General features: G+C 33.7%; 1 protein-coding gene across 2 annotated transcripts in view; it reads right to left on the reverse strand.

Annotated features, from left to right (window-relative positions):
• sty (sprouty signaling antagonist) overlaps positions 1–19,565 on the reverse strand; it is a 108,689-nt gene that overhangs the window by 72,316 nt on the left and 16,808 nt on the right. The window lies entirely within an intron of this gene.

Raw genomic sequence — 19,565 nt, forward strand, 5'->3', positions numbered from 1 at the left:
CAAACGAAAGTTTTTTTTTAATTTCTACGTATTCGAACGAATTTCTATTTAAAATGTTACCTGGATTTAGAGAAAATTAAGTTGCGACTTAACGAATGCTGGGCCTTAAAAAGGAAATCAGCAAAGGATCGTATAACAACGCACACAAATTGCTGATATAAGCTGATAAATTATTTTTCTCGATAAAGTTCTTTAAACAACTTACGAAGTATGACAGTTAACAGACACCAGTATGAATGAGACCATTCATTACTGGTATGGCAACAGTGTGCTTGGCTGTGCAAGTATTATACACCGCGTAGTTGTACATAACGCTCACTCCTTTCAAGAACGTCATAAATCAAAATACTCGATTTTTCAGGAGAACGTTTTTAAACTTTAAAAATACAATACAATGTATTAAAAATAAATATCAAGCCACTTAATGAACTTTTTCCTGTGCAACAGAACTTTTTAGGTTAAACCTGAAGGTTTTTTTCTCCATTTGAAAAATATTTAGTAAATTTAAAAAAATAATTAAACAATACCCTTTCTTCAAAATGCAAAAACAACACTTTCTGCCATGTAGCGGGTAAATATTAAGTTAAAAATATGTCTCTTTTGCTGGGATATAGTACATTTTCTGGGCATTCTGAAAACATGCACAACTGACAATTGTCGATTTTTGATTTATGACGTTCTTGAAAGGAGTGAGCGATAAGTGTAATAATATATTGTGCAAGCATTATGAACTAATACAATCCCGAGTACGTATAAAACATGAACATGCTAAAGATTGGATGCAAATTTGAACGAAATAATGTAATATATCAATCAATGGTAATTATTCATTCATAATTCATGCAGACGTGAATCGAGTTTTTTTTATTCGCTCCTTATTAAAAAACTCACAACAACACACAAAAAAAAATTATGTAACCCATTGAGCATGGCGGGGTTAAAAGTACCCCACCTTTTTGTAATTTAAAACTGCATGGTGGGATATTTTGTACACCACCTCGAATGTTTAATATTATATCTATTACTACTACCACTATCACGCAGTTTCTACGCAGGGGTAGGCAGAAAGGATGGAACGCCACACTCTTATGTCCCGGCATACACTCCTCTCCTCCTTCATATCCATACATCTAGTCATACATGCCCTCCGATTACGCAGACTTTTTACACCGCCAGATTTTAGGTTCTGATTGATCTGATCGTGCCAAGACTTTTTCGGTCGTCCTCGTTCTGTTTTCCCGCTCATATTCGCTACTTATATTTTCTTAATCATTCTCTCGTTATCCATTCGCTCCACATGTGCATACCACCGTAAATAACGCTTCCTAATCTTTTCAATTATTTCTTGTTCAGCCTTACATTCCTTTCTTATGTCTTCGTTTTTAATTCTGTCATACAATGATTTTCCACACATTTCAACAGCGTGTACTCTGCTTTCATCCTTCTTTTGCCAGTTCCTTGTTTCGCTTCCAAACATTAGTGTCGGTACCAGCACGCTATTGTGAACCGCTGCTTGGCTTCCATGGATATATTTTTATTTGTAATCACTCTTCAAAGCACCATTTATTCTATTCCCTGCATTCATTCTTCAATGGTGCTATGGTGGAGAAAGGTGGTATTGTTTGCATGCTGTGGTAGTGATTGTCCTGACGAAGAGACGGGTACGTCTCGAAACCGGTAGACATAAAAATCTCGGTGAGTGGTTATATACTAATATTACTAATATTTAAAAAAAAAATAAGTTAAAAAATATATATTTTTATTCCAGTCATCTTTGTCGATTGTGTATAAAAAATCGGGTCGTCTTGTTATGTTATGTGCTTGTAAAAATATTTCACTGTCTCTTACTTGGCCCTTGGCAGTCCAGCACTAGACAGCAGTGGCACCGAGCACTGGCGGGGTGCCTCAGGGCTCGGGTAATGTTCTCCTCGGTTTACTATCACGCGAGAACTTCGTTAATAAAACGTACGCATGGAACACAATAATTAAGGTACAATGTAGCTTTACACCGGCTCATTACCAAATACCTTTCCTCTTCTTTTTATCACTGAAAATCAAGTATACTTCTTTATGTATACACATACACGTTTGAATAAATGTCACAAAAGAGAATTTTACTACAAAATATATTTTTATAGCATTGTTCAGAATTCATTATAAAATTGTGGATAAATAATCTCGTATTCTGCTATTAACTTAAGCACGCGTTCGGTCACCACGTATTCGGATGGAAAAAATAATAAATGTAATAAATTGTCGTCAAATGATTGCCGTTTCGTTAAATTGATGATCTTTAAATCGATATCCATAATCAATGAAGAATTCGAAGACAAGTTACCGATCAATTTATAATGACTAGTATAATAGTGTAATCATTATGCGAGATTCCGCATGTTCTATCAATAATAAAAAAAATCAACGTGCCAACAGGAGTGTCATTCAAGTATGCAAATACGCAGCTAGTACCTTCCAGTTGGAATCCAACATTTATACAGGTGCGTCTATAGTATGTTCGTCTATACTATCTGAGGTATACCTAGTCCGTGTCCACCGAGACGCCTACGCTCAACCGCACCTTATATCACCCGATAGTGGTATAACAAGGATTCCTCCAGTGGTGATAGGTGTCCGATATTTATTACGCCTCGGTCCGATAACTCCGGTGACCCGGCAAGGTCGCGTGCATTATCTCCTTCGAGTGGATCCGAACTTTCGCTGGACTCCAGATCGGTACCGTTAGCGCGAACCGGCGCCTCTCCGCGGCTAGATACGACCTCGATTATGACAACTCCCAAGTGTATTTTTACTGACATAACACGGCGAAGGCTACACAGACCGATTATTCAATGAGAAGTGGGTCCCTATACGGAAGCGGGGCCCGAATAGCCCCGAGCCGCAAAAGCGTTTAAACAAAACGAAGCCACCCAATAGCAAAGGGCCAATATATTACGAGCCGACACATCCGCGTGCTTCGATTTCGAATCCGCCTTTGCATCGAGTGCCGGGTTACTTTCGCAAGGAGTCAAACGGGTAGAGTATCCGAAGTAACGGGCGATGAACAGCGACGAAACTCAACTTACTGGGGCAATGGATACATTATCGGAATTTGAATTACTCTCGAGTCGAAAGATCGAGAATGAAATTAAACTCGGCTCTTCGCGCGATATTTTACTCACGGAGAAAAAATATAATTCCTAAGCCTTACCCGCCACAATTAGGTCAATGGAGAATGATTACGTAAGTCACTAAGAAAATCATGGAGGGTGGGAAGAAAGGACTAAGGTAATATATAGACAGAGCAGGCCGAAGACTGCACGAGTAGAGCACACACTAGGAGTAGTCTCAAGGTCAACTCGCAGAGCGATGAACGGGCATTCCGCGTCTATGCTCGCCTTTTTATTTTTATCTCTGTCTACCACTTAAGAATTTGCCTCAAATCTCCAGTTTAGATTAGTCTTCTTACGGTAATGGCGATGTAATGGTACGTCAGTAATTACGAGTTCGTTCTGTTCTCCGAATGGACGTGGCCGGTTGTGGAAGTGGCTGACTAGGTGGCTGGCGAGGTGGCTGGCGAGGTGGCTGGCGAGGTGGCTGGCGAGGGGCTGGCGAGGTGGCGGGCGCGGCTAGCAGCGGGGCGGAGGGGGCACTTCCTGCCGGCCGCTTCCTATGGGTTCGACGGCCTGCCGCGCTATTCTCGGCTCGTAAACATTTCATAAGTCAAATTTAAACGTCGGCACAATTTCGGGACGCCGAGCGGCGCGTGGCGGCGGCTGTACACATCGGATGAGGAGTAATATGACAGCTCCGAATTCCTGCCATCCAATGGTTCCTAGCTCCTGGCTCCTCGATCCACTCTTCATGAAACGCACATACCAAATGAACATGAAATTAAATTTCCCAACCCCGTTCCCGGATCTGATACAGAAGCTCGAAAAGATCTTGGCTTCCTGACAGACTGTTCTTGCAAAGCAATTTAATTTTATGAACTAAGTTATAAAAATTATTAAAAAAGTGAAACAAAACTTTATCAAGATTTTAGCTTTCAATATCACATGAACTAGACAAACCGCGAGGGTTAAACTTAGTAACCATAAAGTTATTGATTAGGTGACAATGCTGCGTTGGATATTATCATGTCTCTCGTTTCAATCAGTCACAACAACTGGTAGAGTGAGTTCAGGTCGTAGTGGCCGAAATTTGGCACACGTGCCTCTGTCGTTACGGGTCCCATGGATCTTCTTCCACTAGCAGATAGATTTTCTTACAACGTACTCTCGTACTGTACATAAATTGACGTGGTCCATTGGACATATCGATATGTAGTTCAAGTTCCAATAGTAAAATTAAAACCAATATAAATTCAAGGCAACACCTACCCATCACCTTGGGACGATTAGCTTATTTAAAAGTCATTATATTCATTCAACTTACGGAGTGTTATAATTTTATAGTAATACGTTTGTTTACATATCTATGTGCATTCTCCTAGCAAATTACAACATTTATCGTTCTGATTAATTATAAATTATTCAGTGTGCTACACAGCTGTCGTTACATCGAGTGACCTTCGACATTTTAGTTTTAAGACGAATACCGAGCACATGAATGAACTAGCGAGCTGCCAACACTACTGTTATAAAAATGCTTGAAGCAGAAAGTGTAATATTATACATATGTACAAAAATTTCCGAGTTATCGAAAAATTGTACGAAAACAGTGTTTTGGGAATATTTAAGATAAATTAATTAATTGACACTGTTTTACAATGATGTATGAAGTTTTTACATTGACAATTATAATAATTAATCAAGTTATATTACCATATAATACAGTGACAGAATTAAAAATGAAGATAATAGAAAGGAATGTTAGGCTGGGTTAGGGATAATCGAAAAGTTAAAGATTGGTTCTTTAAGTTGTTTTGGACATGTGGAGCGAATGCATGACGATAAAATGACTATGGTAAATGATCATGAGAACCTAAAATCCAGCTGTGTCAAAAGTCTACATAATTAGAGGGTATTTATGACTAGATATATGTAAAGGAAGATAGGAGGTATGCCAAGCCAGACAAAAAGTTTTATTTATTTAAATTTATGTGTACATAACAGCAAAGCCAATTACAATGTACAAACATTCTTATATATTTTTTTAAAATGTACAACAGAATATAACAGAAAGTTTTAAAGAAAGCATTAAAAAAATAAATAAAAAGGTAGTAAAAAAAGGTAAATCACCAGACCAAACAAAATCTCCAATATACATCTTAAATTTATCTACAATACGTAATAAAAAGTTATCTTCTGTATGTAATCGATGTTCTGGAGTGATATGTTTTTTACTAATAAATACTGTTTTTAGAGAGCAGAAAAGGCACGTTGTTATTTGAATTGTATACAGCAGCAGAAAAAATGTTTGGAAGAATTCCGTAAGAAAAAACAAAATATTAGAAATCCTGTTGAAGCGTGTCAATATTATTCGTTTTTTGTATCTATTCCTTGCAACTCGCTGGTCGATATGTAAACAAGATATAAATCACGAACGGTCGCGTAAAACTTGGTCGTCTAGTTCCGAGAAATGGTGTAACAGTATAAGAAGCAAATAGCAGCTAGCCAGTAGTATTTACTCCAACGCATGTGTCTCTGTATTATAATTAATTGTGGGTCAGGTTTTGGTCCTCAAAATATTTTCACTAATGTAAATGTGGTAATAGCAAAACGAATATTTTTAATAAACGATGTTTTTAAAATTTTGTAAACAATTTTTCGAAATGGCAAAATTCCCAGTTTTGTGAATCGCGTTGATTACGCACGGAAGCATTTTTTTCTATGTATAAAATTGACAACCAAAACACATTAAATAAAAATTTATATATCATATCCATGAGTTACAAACCTTAAAACAATAAACAATAAACATTACTAGATGATAATTAAATATACCAAGGTTGAATTACTAAAAACACCCAGAGATATGCGTTTTTACTATAGTACATAATTTATTATTACCTTAGACTTTAGCAGACTGTACGGTTATTCAGGCTGCTTTTAATAAAAAATTAAGTATTTAACAAGTTTTTATGTATGAAATGAATGAAATATAGAACCATTGATTATATTAAACACAAAAGTTCAATTTACAAGTCGTATGAATATTTTTTTTAAATTGAATGTTTCGGAAAATAGCAGGACTCCAAAAATATGTCTCGAATATTCAAATTTAATTAAGGTTGTATTCTAACGTGGCTCGTGAATCAACTGTTGATCCAAGAAAAGTAGGGATTATCGAGTGTTTTTACAGAAATAATAATGGATGATAGTAAAACATAGCATAGTAAATCATGGCAGAAACAAAATATATTCAAAGCATATTTTAAATATAAGATGGTTTATTTTTAAATACGTAAGTTGTTGAATGAAGCCAACGCAGGCGAGAGTGGAGTGGTTTCTGTGAGCGAAAAGCGAGCTGCCGATTCATCTCGACTTCTAGAATGAACTTAGCGAATATCCGGATGTTCTGTCACCTCAATACTAATGTTTTCTATCACAACCGAGGCCTCAGAGTGTGTATAGTATGATGCCTAGGCATATTCTGCGTAAACAAGTTCGGAAGATTTATAGCGAGAAATGTAAGAATGTCGGACGAACATTGTCGGAGAACGGTGTTCATTTCCCGGCTTCTGGTTTTTGGCAGTTAATCTTGGCCTAGTTCGTTTTCATCTCGCTACATTTCGGCGACAATGTATTCGGATGGCGTTAGCGAATTTCGAGATCATAATCTTTAGAAAAAGCGCTGGACAAATTCCTCCGAGTGGGATGAAAAAGTGTGATAGAGTGGACGAAGAGATGTGATGTAACCGCGACCGTGCTTCAGTATTTCCAGCCCGGTGAATCAACCATAAGAATGGAGGCAGCCGGGTATTTTCAATTGAAATATTTATGTAAAACTCAAATGGTCCATTTGGCCTTGCGCGAAACGGGACACCAGATACGTATGCACATACACCATCGCGGAACGAGAAATGCGTAGTATTTTTTACACGGCGCTAGGGTCCATTGTACTCGCATATGTAGAAGGTTGACAGATTTTCGAATCTCAAATGTCCATATTTCCATATTTGCATCCATGCTTGCCCCACGTACATGACAGAATATTAGTATCGCTAGTAAATTAATTTGGCATCAATGGCAACTGATAACAATTCCTGATGATTAAAATTAATTTGGCATCAATGGGAACTGATAACAATTCCTAATGACAAAAATTAATTTGGCATCAATGGAAACTGATAATGATTCCTAATGATTAAAATTAATTTGGCATCAATGGCAGCTGATAACAATTCCTAATGATTAAAATTAATTTGGAATCAATAGCAACTGATAACAATTCCTAATGATTAACGCGATCTCCAATGACAATTTATGTTTGTACCTGCTTCTACAACATTTTATGATTTGTCTATGGTGGATTTAAGTTTCTATTATTATATCAATAGATTTAATAATTATGTCACGTGTAACATTCAGCATTCCGCCTCCGAGCTTTAATGGTAAGCGTGTTTTGCTACCGTACTGGAGGTCCCGGGTTCGATTCCCAGGGGGGTGAAAATAAATATGAGTGATTTTACACTTTAATATTACCCTGGACGTAACGATCAAAATAATAGTGTGTCAATACGATGCAGTGCCCTATGCACCATTGGGTGCGGATAAGGGTTAGAGGAGGAAACATTAACCATGCTACCCATGATTGACAACAAAACTACTCAAATATTTTGAACTTTTATAATTTGCTCTTATAACAAAGCTTATAATTTGACCAGTTATTTTATTCACAACCTTAACTTGCCTATGACAGCTCACAAGCTCTGTAAATACCTAGAATTTATATTCTTCTTGATCGATATATAGATGTCAAATTTTTAACCAATGTTAAAATGTGTAAATAGTTAATTCACATTTTAATATATGTTGTTATTTTCACATTCGTATGTGGAGAAACCCAGATGTTTAGACAAGGATTTGGACACACCGAAACGTTGTGAAGGAGATGTAGTTTTTGAATCGTTGAATATTTAACTCAGTCTACCAGGTAACTTGTACTGTATGTAATACATAATAGTACTGCGTTGATGTTTGAATATAATTAAAAGTCCTTTACACTCATTGCAAAAAATAATGTATTCAGTTGCTACACGTGTTTCAAAATCATGAATGTAAGAAATTAATCTTGTGAATGTGATATGATAATATCCTTTTGTTGTATTATTTAAATAAGTATGTAAAAAAAAACAAGAAAACACGTTTTAAAATTCAATCTCGAAGAATCCTGATAAACAAATCAATGAACTGTAAACGTTCAACCTTCTGTTCGTCGAGTAGTGAGATTCGGTGGTAAACACGGGGCCAAAATACACGTACAGATAGTAATTCCATATGTTTACGAGTATTGCACAGATCGGTCGCTCAAGACTAAAGACAGCTAAAGTAAAGTGATTATTTGTGTCACTAATTCCGTACATTTCGTCCGCCTCCGTAGTGTAATGGTCAGCACGCTCGGCTACCGTTCTGGAGGTCCCGGGTTCAAATCCCAAGAGGGGTCAAATAAATATAAGTGATTTTTTTCACTGTAATATTGATTTAATATTACCCTGGACTGGTACCTGAAGCGGAGGGCTGATCACCTTTCCTTCATGAGTAAACGATCAAGATAATACTGCGTTTATATGAAGCAGTGCCCTATGCACCATTGGGGTGCGGATAAGGGTTTATTGTTATTAATCGTGTGATTTGTGTCACTAATCGTGTGGTTTATACCACCAATCGTGTGATTTGTGTCACTAAATCATGTGATTCTTTAAGACCGTGATTTATTATTATGAAGAATTGTTAGGTAAACATATTTTTGATATTTGTTACACGAGTATTGCACGGATCAGTTGATCGAGACTTCAGACAGCTAAAGTAAAGAAAATGATTTGTGTCACTTATCGTGTGGTTTGTGTCACTAATCGTCTGGTTTGTACCACCAATCGTGTTATTTGTGACACTAAATCATGTGATTCTATAAGACCATGATGTATTATTATGAAGAATTGTTAGTTAAACATTTTTTTGACATTTCTTATACGAGTATTGCACAGATCGGTCACACTAGACTTCAGACAGCTAAAGTAAAGATAATGCTTTGTGTCACTTATCGTGTGGTTTGTGTCACTCATCGTGTGGTTTGTGTCACTAATCGTGTGGTTTGCACCACCAATAGTGTAATTTGTGACACTAAATCATGTGATTCTTTCAGACCATGATTTATTATTACAGCTAAAGTAAAGTAATCATTTGTGTCACTAATCGTGTAGTTTGTACTACCAATGATTTTCATGATTTTCAAACACCCGAGAATGTGTCGAAACACGTGTCACAGATTTTAAGACATAGTGATATTGACCAAATTAAACTTAAATAAAAAATGTCCATTTTTATTATTATATTACAAATATTACCACAAAGTGACTGCCGAATACATTGATGAAAAAAAAAATTACTGTTAGAAACGTATTTTCAATATTCAGAACGAGGGTTTCATTTACAATAATTAAACAAAATTCACCCAATTTACACTAGTTTATATACCTACGATGATTTTCCGTATTTGCCGAATCTATTAATGAAACAGTATTTGTTCATTACATGTGTAATATGTAATAATTACTACCCAAATAAACGAGTTGCGTAGACCCAAAATCTATATTTGATACATCTTTATCAAGTTCTTAATTGTAAATAAGTATTTGGTATTTTGATAGCTTACGTCCGCGGCTACTAGGAGCGGCAACGTCGCCCCTTACGATGTCAGACTTGGCAACGCAGCCAAAGGAGTTGTATTCAAAATATGAAGTCAGACAGGTGACAAGAATATGTTTTTTTTTTATTCAAATGGGCGGACCCGTGATCCATTATACTGCCAAAATTCAGGTGACAATGGATGCTGGAAGGAGCGCGTTAACAAGCGTGGGCGGGAATATGTTTATCTCGAGACGAAATAGCAAAGAACGCGAATACATTTTTACACGTGACCAACAGACCTTATGAACTAACTAACTAACCCAGCACGGGGTGGGCAGAGAGAATCGAACGCCACACCACAGTCTTTGCAAACATAATTCGCCTCTTCTACATTCATGCATCTCGTCATACATACCCGACGATTACTACGACTCCTAACCCGGCCGCTTTCAAGTATTTGACATACCTGATTGTGCCAAGTTTTCCTCGGTTTTCCTCTGCTTCTTTTTCCAACCACATTCGCCTCATACATTTGTTTAACCGTTCTTTCCTCACTCATACGTTCCGCATGTCTAAACCATCTCAACCCAGCTTTCTTAATTTTATCGATAATGCTTATCTCACCCTTTCATTCTTTCCTTATTTCATCATTCGAACATCTATCAAAACGATTTTTGTTAAAATGGATTTTCAGAGTCGATAAATTACATTTGATGGTTAAATCAAAATTATTTTCTGTTTTTTTTTAGTAATGCCATTAAGTCATTTTAATATTCAAGTCCCGATATGCCTTTATAAGTATTAATATGCATTGTTTCACCTATTTTATTACAAGAAAATTGTAAAAAATATAGTAAAATTAGAATCGATAGTCAAGTCAGTAATAATTAATACCAATACGTGTATTATTACATATTAATAAGTTGTGAAGGAATGTTAAAAATACTAACCGGTTTAAATAAAATACAAAATAATTAATCATATCTAAAAATAATTTAATTATAATTAGAAAGAATATTTATACCCTATTCATTCCATTATCGCAATGCAAAGATATTATCCGAATAAATTAGAGCAAGTGGTTTAACAATAGACAGCCATTCAGAAAACCCTCTATGACGCAAAAACGATACAAAGTAGTAAAAATATACATTTTAAAATACTAGTTTTTGATGAGGAGAATGCAAATAGAGTAATGTGTGCGTAATAATATAAAATACAGAGCAGAAATAAGCATAAGGCGGGTAAAGTTGTCTGCTCTCGCGACTGCGGATTGGAGGGAATTCTATTTATATAATACAGACTCGGAATGTCGAGCAATGCGAAAGACAGTTTGTTATGGTACCGATTTGCGATGTATTCGGACGAAAATCAGGTGAAAAGGAGATACAACAAAATTGTACAAGGTACGCAGACAAAAATGTGCTACGAGTAGACGTAAATTAACTCCTGTAATTGGAGATAATCCAGATTTTGTGAACAAGTATTTGGACACACTCAAAATGTTGTAAATAAATTATCTGGTCAAATTATAAGCTTAATAATAAAAATGAAAATGGTATTTTCTGGCGTTTCTCATGTGTGATTATAATCCAGGATTCGGATCTCACATACTAATATAAGAGTTTCTGCTTAATAAAAAAGCTTCTTTACATCTCACCAATAGATGTCTCTAGTGAAGTTCTAGTGATTCAAGAACAAAGTTTCTAAATTGGTTCATATATATAGAACTTCCAAGAATTTGAGTAGTGTGGTTGTTAATAATGGGTAGAATTGGTGAATGTTACACGTGTGTAAAGTGATCACTTAAACCAGCCTATGACGGTCGTAAGCCCCGTAAATGCCCAGACTTCCATATTCTTCTTCATCTTTGATGAGATGTCAAAAAATAATATGACGTAAATAAACACCCTAATAGGCAAAATGGTGATGGGCGATGCAGCAATCGAAAATACAACATAAAACTAAATGTTTGACAACCAAAGCAGGCGTTTGATGTAATTACGATTACTTTTGACGAAAATTAGACAAGAGACGCAGTCAAAAATGTGCTGGGAGTAGACGTAAATAAATATTCAAATAAGCTAAATGGTGATGGATGATGCACTAACGAAAATAACAAAACTAATTGTTTGACAACAAAGGCAGGCATTTGATGTAATTGCGATTATTTTGGACGAAAATTGGGTGAAATAATATAGAAGAGACCATTAATCGAAAATAAAACAAAACTAAATGTTTGTCAACAAAAGCAGGCGATTGATGTAATTAAGATTACTTTGGATGAAAATTATGTGAAGCAATATAGAATAGACCATAAATCGAAAATAAAATAAAACAAAATGTTTGTCATCAAAAGCAGGCGATTGATGTAATTAAGATTACTTTGGATGAAAATTAGGTGAAAGAATATACAAGAGACGCTGTCAAAAAGGTACTAAAAGAAGACGAAAATAAACATCAAAATAGGCAAAATGGTGATGGACGAAGCACCATCGAAAAAATTACATAAAACTAAGTGTTTGATGTAATTACGACTCGATAACTTTGGACAAAAATCAGGTTAAATAATGTACAAGAGATGCAGTCAAAAAGATGCTACAAGTAGACATAAATAAAGACCCAAATAGGGTGACATGGTAATGAACTATACATCAACTGAAAATAAAACATAACCAACAAAAGCAGCAGTTTGATGTGATAACGAATTGTGATCATTTTATACGAAAAAAAAAACAAAAAAGACCGATACAACCGAAAAATACGCAGGCGTAAATTTCGGATATACCACATATTACATATGTATGAATATCCGAATGCGGAAACATAATTATTACTTGAAACGGTGATGGAAGGAATGTAAGGCCGAAATAATCACATATTTATCGATCGTGATTCGAATCTGGAAAAAGAAAAAAGAAGAAGTGAAGAGACACTTCATTAAGTGTGCTTGTGTTATTTGCTTATAATACACATTATAATATATTTGAGTCGAATGCATCTAGTGTAAGTTATTAAAAAATTCGAGATTGGGCTAAAACGTCACAAAATTGTCATGTTTCACTTTTGTCTCTTTTAATACCTCCAGAGTAATCAAGCTGCTATTTTGTAATTGAAATAAAATGAATGATATTATGTTAATAGTCGAAGAAATACAAATTATTATCTAAGTTAATACACGAGCCTTGTACATCATAAAGCGAGGCAAAAATAACTGCAACTCTGATGCATACAAAAAAAGCACAAACACATTCGAGTCGTCAATTATTTTCTAAAATATCAGCACTTTCGAAACATGTTCCATTACTCGACCAAGCTAAGGTCATACGGCCATGCACACGTGTGGGAGGGGAAGAAAAAAAGGAGCCTTAGCAACATGTGGTCCGTGCCTACAGGACTTTTAGTCTGTGTTTAGGATCCTTTACGTACCCATATTTCTCTCTGGATTCACCGGAACAGACAAAAGATACACGAAACCGAAACACATGTTGGAAACATCAGAAACGTGGCTACCAGTACGAGATACATTCTAATGAATACTGACCTTCTTTCAACTACAGTAATAATAATAATAGGAGAAGAATAATCGTTAGGTTTTTGGTACGATTGATGGATTGCCTCTATACGACACTGTACATATGGAAATTAAGCTTAAATTTTATCTATATTTTTTATTTCAATAAAATTAAACGACTAACATATATAGGAGTTTTTTTAAATATAAAATAGTTTCAAATAGTGCTTATATTTGCAATAATGAAACAATAATAAAAAATACAATAATATAGTAAATTTATAAGGGACTGCTAAATAAAAAGGTAACTACTCAATCATAGATGCTGCCGAGAATTCACGTGCGTGTCAAATACTGTATAGGATATATCGCTCACTCCTTTCAACAACGTCATATATCAAAAATCGTCAATTTTCAGTTGTGTGTGTTTACGGAATGCCCAGATAATGTACTATATCCCAGTAAAAGCGGCATATTTTTAACTTAACATTTACCCGCTACAGGGCAGAAAGTGTTGTTTTTGCATTTTGAAGAAAAGGTATTGTTCAATTATTTTTTAAATATACTAAATATTTTAGAAATGGAGAAAAAACATTCAGCTTTGTTGCAAAGTAAAAAGTTCAATAAATGGCTTGATATTTATTTTTTATCCATTCCATTATATTTTTAAACATTAAAAACGTTTTTTGATATAATTATGAAGTTATTTAAAGGAGTGAGCGATATATGTATATACTAACTTGAAACTATTATATTAAATATATAGAAATAAGAAAGTTATAGATTAAGTAAGTAATTAAACTTAAATTTAAAACAAATATTCGGGTTGTAAAAAAATTGTCTGATAATTTTGAATTCCTATGCACAGACTCAATTTTATTATTTTCAAATTAAGTATCCAATGTATTTTCTTGATAAATAATTGAGACCAGTAAAAAATATAATGAAATAAATATTTGTCACGTAATATTAGTATGGCAAAGCGTAAAACGAGATAAAACTGTTATTTCATATTATGTACTTGTAACGATATCGAAAAAATATTTGATAACTTAAACACGTATTTAGAAGTCTCGTGTAATATCAGTATCAGTAAAAAACTAGCTCGTCAATTTGAAATCAGTCGTTGACCTTATAAATTTTGGGGCTATTTCATATATAATATGTTGAACATAATAAGATTGGTTATTCAATGATCACATTCACAAAATATTTAAAATCTGTATTTCCTAATTGTGTTGAAAAAAAAGAGCGAGAGAAAAAATCACGTTTCTAGAAAGATAGAATATTTATTTACAATGTAACAGTGCACTAAATATCTTTAACTATCTTTTATTTAATATTTAAAAAAAATCTATTTGGAAATTTATCAGAACAGATACACAAATTCATTTACATTATCGAGTAACTCAAAACAGGTATTTGTACCAATCCAGTTACCAAATTTCCCATTTGTAAATTAGTGAAAATACCTGGAAGAGGGACGGGAGGGAGGAAAAGGGGAAAAAGGAAAGATTAAAACTCAAGAAGACATATTATATGACAATAGGGACACACCGCGATATGAATATCGACTTTTAAGTAATAACCCGAAAAGCCTCTACTTTTAGTGGCTTGTCTGCAGGTAGGATAGTAAAGATAGGGAAGGTTAATGCGAAAAATATATCACAAATATCCAGACCAATTTAAAATAATTATTTCTTGAATTTATTTTGCACTTGGCGGGAATCAAACCCGCGACGACAGTTTTTCAGTCGAGTATCTAACCAACTACACCACGGCGCCTGTCTAAAACAGGTATAAGTAGGAATCTCTTAGAACCATATTAGATGGAAAAGTGGATAAAAATATTGGGTTCTAAAAGGATTGTCTCAGAGCGATGTACCAGTAATTCTACTGGGTTCTAAAAGGATTGTCTAAGAGCGATATACCAGTATTACGGGGTAATGTCTGTTGTTCTATTGGGTTCTAAAATGATTGTCTCAGAGCGATGTACCAGTAATTCTACTGGGTTCTAAAAGGATTGTCTAAGAGCGATATACCAGTATTACGGGGTAATGTCTGTTGTTCTATTGGGTTCTAAAATGATTGTCTCAGAGCGATGTACCAGTAGTTCTATTGGGTTCTAAAATGATTGTCTCAGAGCGATGTACCAGTAGTTCTACTCGGTTCTAAAAGGATTGTCTAAGAGCGATGTACCAGTATTACGGGATAATGTCTGTAGTTCTATTGGGTTTTAAAAGATTGTCTCAGAGCGATGTACCAGTATTACGGGGTAAGGTCTGTCAAGTTCCACTGCGGCAGTAACTGTGACGCTGACTTATGGCTCGGTATTATCGAAAGTTGAATGTAGTTCTGTCAGCCTACACGAACACCTCCACACTACGATTAACGACATACTACACTGTGAGGACACCGAACATCGAGCACTAGGTAATACATACAAAATGGTACTTTGTAGTGTACAGGAATATATCAACCGACCCAATATGTAGCCCGTGAACAAGGCTGGTTAGTTCAACGACCTAAATTGTCATTTTTATTTACCTACCTTTCTAAGAACACACCAGAGCCATTATTGGTATTATATCATCGTTTAATTTTGGAAATCATCAAAATAAATTTTATTTGGTTCTCAGCTACTCTAAACAGCTACTTAGTAAGTTCTATAGTGGAAACACCCTCCAAAGTTATTTAACCATGACACACGTCTTTTTTATTTAAATTTTACTTGGATTATACCACTATTTATTAAAATCTATTGATCATTTTCAATCACCATATGTGAAAGTAAGTAAGCAAAAATTAAGCTGATAATGAATTTTAGCGAAAACAACAGAGAAACTGCAATATTATCAGAAATGCATTCACATCAGTATCCATTGGATTTCAATTGATCAATTAACAAATCAGGGATGTCCAATACACTTTTAATTTATGTTTTACTTGGTAAATACCACTATTTCTTAAAATCTACTGTGAACGTGTTTTGATGCATTCCATAACATTTTTAAACACCGTATGTGAAGCTATATAAAATTTTAGAGTGGTGTCCTTGGGACTTTGAAGGATGAAGAGAATATAGAAACTGCTTCTTTTTTTATCAGTGGGAATATGAATAATAGGGGTGAGGCTTTAGTTATTGTGATATTGTCATTTATGGTTTATTAAATGTTGCAACTTTTCGTATTAATAAATTTGCCTTAGGTATTACTTTGTTTCGTATGACCTTGCCTTACAATATGATAAGCATCATTCAGTATTTCAACTTTTAACGTTGTGATTTTATTTTAGGTATGGAGAAGAGTAATCTAGTGACACGAATGTTCTTAAATTTTATTTTGAAAAATGGTTGACATGTAAATAATATGTAGTTAAAATATTTTCTTATCGACTTTTGTAATATTAAAAATAATAAACAAACATAAATGATAGAATATTAAATAGATGAATGATAAGTGATTTCGGTATATCGAACGAAACAGATTGCAGGTAGAAGAAAGGGTCATTTATAATTATAACAGAAGACCTTTAATAAAATCTACTTTCTTCAAATCGAGGTACAATTATTGGACCAAGAATCAGGTAGACAGGAGATGAAGGTTAACACGAACTGTGAATCAATTAAAGATAGATTCAAAACATTGGCAGATGCTGTAAAAGGTGATGCGGCTAGAACAACAGATGGCGAACGAAGAAAAAGACAGAAAAAAAGGAATTAATTTATTACATTTAATTTATTTATTGTACTATTTTAAAGCACTGTTTTCGTGAGAAATAACCTCAAACTAAATCTTGAAATGCATAATTGAGACTTACATTTTACAGGTCATTTGATCAACTTACGTAGATCAAATGAAATTAAAATAACCACAAAAAAATATAATTGTTCAGATAAAAATAAAAGTAAAAATATTATGCGATTTAAATTTGAGTTTTACTTGGTAAATACCACCATTTCTTAAAATCTATTGTGACACGTGTTTGGATGCGATAATTAAAAATGGGTAGATATTAATTACCATTAAGTGACTCCCGAATCAATGATAAAAACATTATGTACAGCAAAAAACAACATTCTGCACGGTGGATAACACGAAAGCTAATATTGATACGAGTCTCTGTCAATATTGTGCATGCGTAAGCCGTAACGAGGCACTATTAAGATGCATTATAACCAGATTACAAAACAAATCCATCAGGTTCGCAAATATAACACCGAATTCCACGAATTCGCAAGACCAGATATCGGCATAATTTCTATCTATTCAAGGGCAAAATATATGACGGAGTAGTTTGAGTGATTTGAACGCACATTCTTGGGAAACGAGATATGGAACGAATTCGGTATTGATATATCGACTGAAACGTTACAAAAGTTTATCGATATAATTGAAAAAACATGTTGTGTCAATTCTTTGTTTATATTTGGATAATAAAAGATATATATATATATATATATTAATAGTACGCGTAATTTTCTCGGTCGGTTTTAACCATAGCTTTGATAAGGTTATTATATATATATATATATATATATATATATATATATATATATATATATATATATATATATATATATATATATATATATATATATATATATATATATATATATATATATATATATATATATATATATATATATATATATATATATATATATATATATATATAAATATATATATATATATATATATATATATATATATATATATATATATATATATATATATATATATATATATATATATATATATATATATATATATATATATATATATATATATATATATATATATATATATATATATATATATATATATATATATATATATATATAAATATATATTGCATATTGCACCGGGAAATTAATAATTGAAAACAAAAACCAAAAAGGGGTGTGGTTGCAAAGAAACAAACTGTTGATACAATGATGATAATGATTGCGTCTTTCTACTAGGTTTTACTTCTCGTTAAATGAAAAAGTTTCTTGCTAGGTACTACATAGTTCAAGTCGTGAAACATTCCCCTAAAACGGTCGACTTAACCAAGTGGATTTAACTTTTTTTTTAAATATAAGTTTTACTCGGTGATCGGTGAATACCAACCAAAAATTGTACAGTAGTTAAAAAACATTAATTAAATTATTAAAAAACATTAAAAAATTACTACAAAGTGACTGCGGAATCAATTAATTAATGGATTTAACTTTCTCAATGGGCTAGTCGACCCGCCAATGAACCCATTGGCCATCATGGACGCCACTAGAATTACTCTATGATGACACGAGGCTGATTTATTTTTAAAACTATCAATGAAATCACATACGCGCATGGGTTTTGACGCAGTTATTACGCACGAACAAGATTGATTTAACTCTACATACTATACAAAAAAGTGGAGGACCTTATCAAAAACCCATATTACCAAAAACAAAAACAAAAAATTATTTAAATAGAAAATGCCTATAAAGGAGAACGTCTAAAAATTTACTCAGAAGCCGTCAATAATATCAATGTTTGAAGGGATATTATTCAGCATTCACAAGCTGTTCCAACATACATGTTGACATACCATGAAAAAAAAAAGTATTTTTTAAAATTATTTTTATCATGTGGATACCGTACTCAATTTCATTGGACATCATTTTTCGATTTGTACTATTGTAGCCATGCATACCCTGGAGAAATACGATGGTTTGAAGGCATGGATAGTGTATAAAACTAATAGTGATGTACTCCATAAGATATTTTTATTAAAACCGTCATTGATTTGCACATATTTTGAAACTAAAATGCCATGCATACCCTGGAGAAACTCAATGATAAAAAGGCATGGATAGTTTATCAAGCCAAAAGTGCTGTCTATCATAAGATATTTTGATTATTTCCTGAATTGGATCGACTACAATTTGAATTTATAATGCCATACATACCCTGGTTAAAATTCGATGCTTAAAACATATAGATGGTATGGTATATCAAGCCAAAAGAAGTGTGAACCATGGGATATTTTTATCTAAATCGGAATTGATTTGCGCATATTTTGAATTAAAAATGCCATGGAGGAACTCGATGATAAAAAGGCATGGATGGTATATCAAGCCAAAGGTGTATTTAAATCATGCATTTACAGGATTACGATCGTCTTAGGCTGGTTTCATTCAGATTTGTGAATAAGTATTTAGACACACCCAAAATGTTGTGAAGGAAGATTGTTTACGTATGTCTGCATATATATATATATATATATATATATAT

This window comes from Brachycentrus maculatus, unplaced genomic scaffold (genome assembly GCF_059751285.1).
Source record: "Brachycentrus maculatus isolate JH-2025_06_01 unplaced genomic scaffold, ASM5975128v1 h1tg000166l, whole genome shotgun sequence".
In the NCBI taxonomy this organism is placed as follows: Eukaryota; Metazoa; Arthropoda; class Insecta; order Trichoptera; family Brachycentridae; genus Brachycentrus; species Brachycentrus maculatus.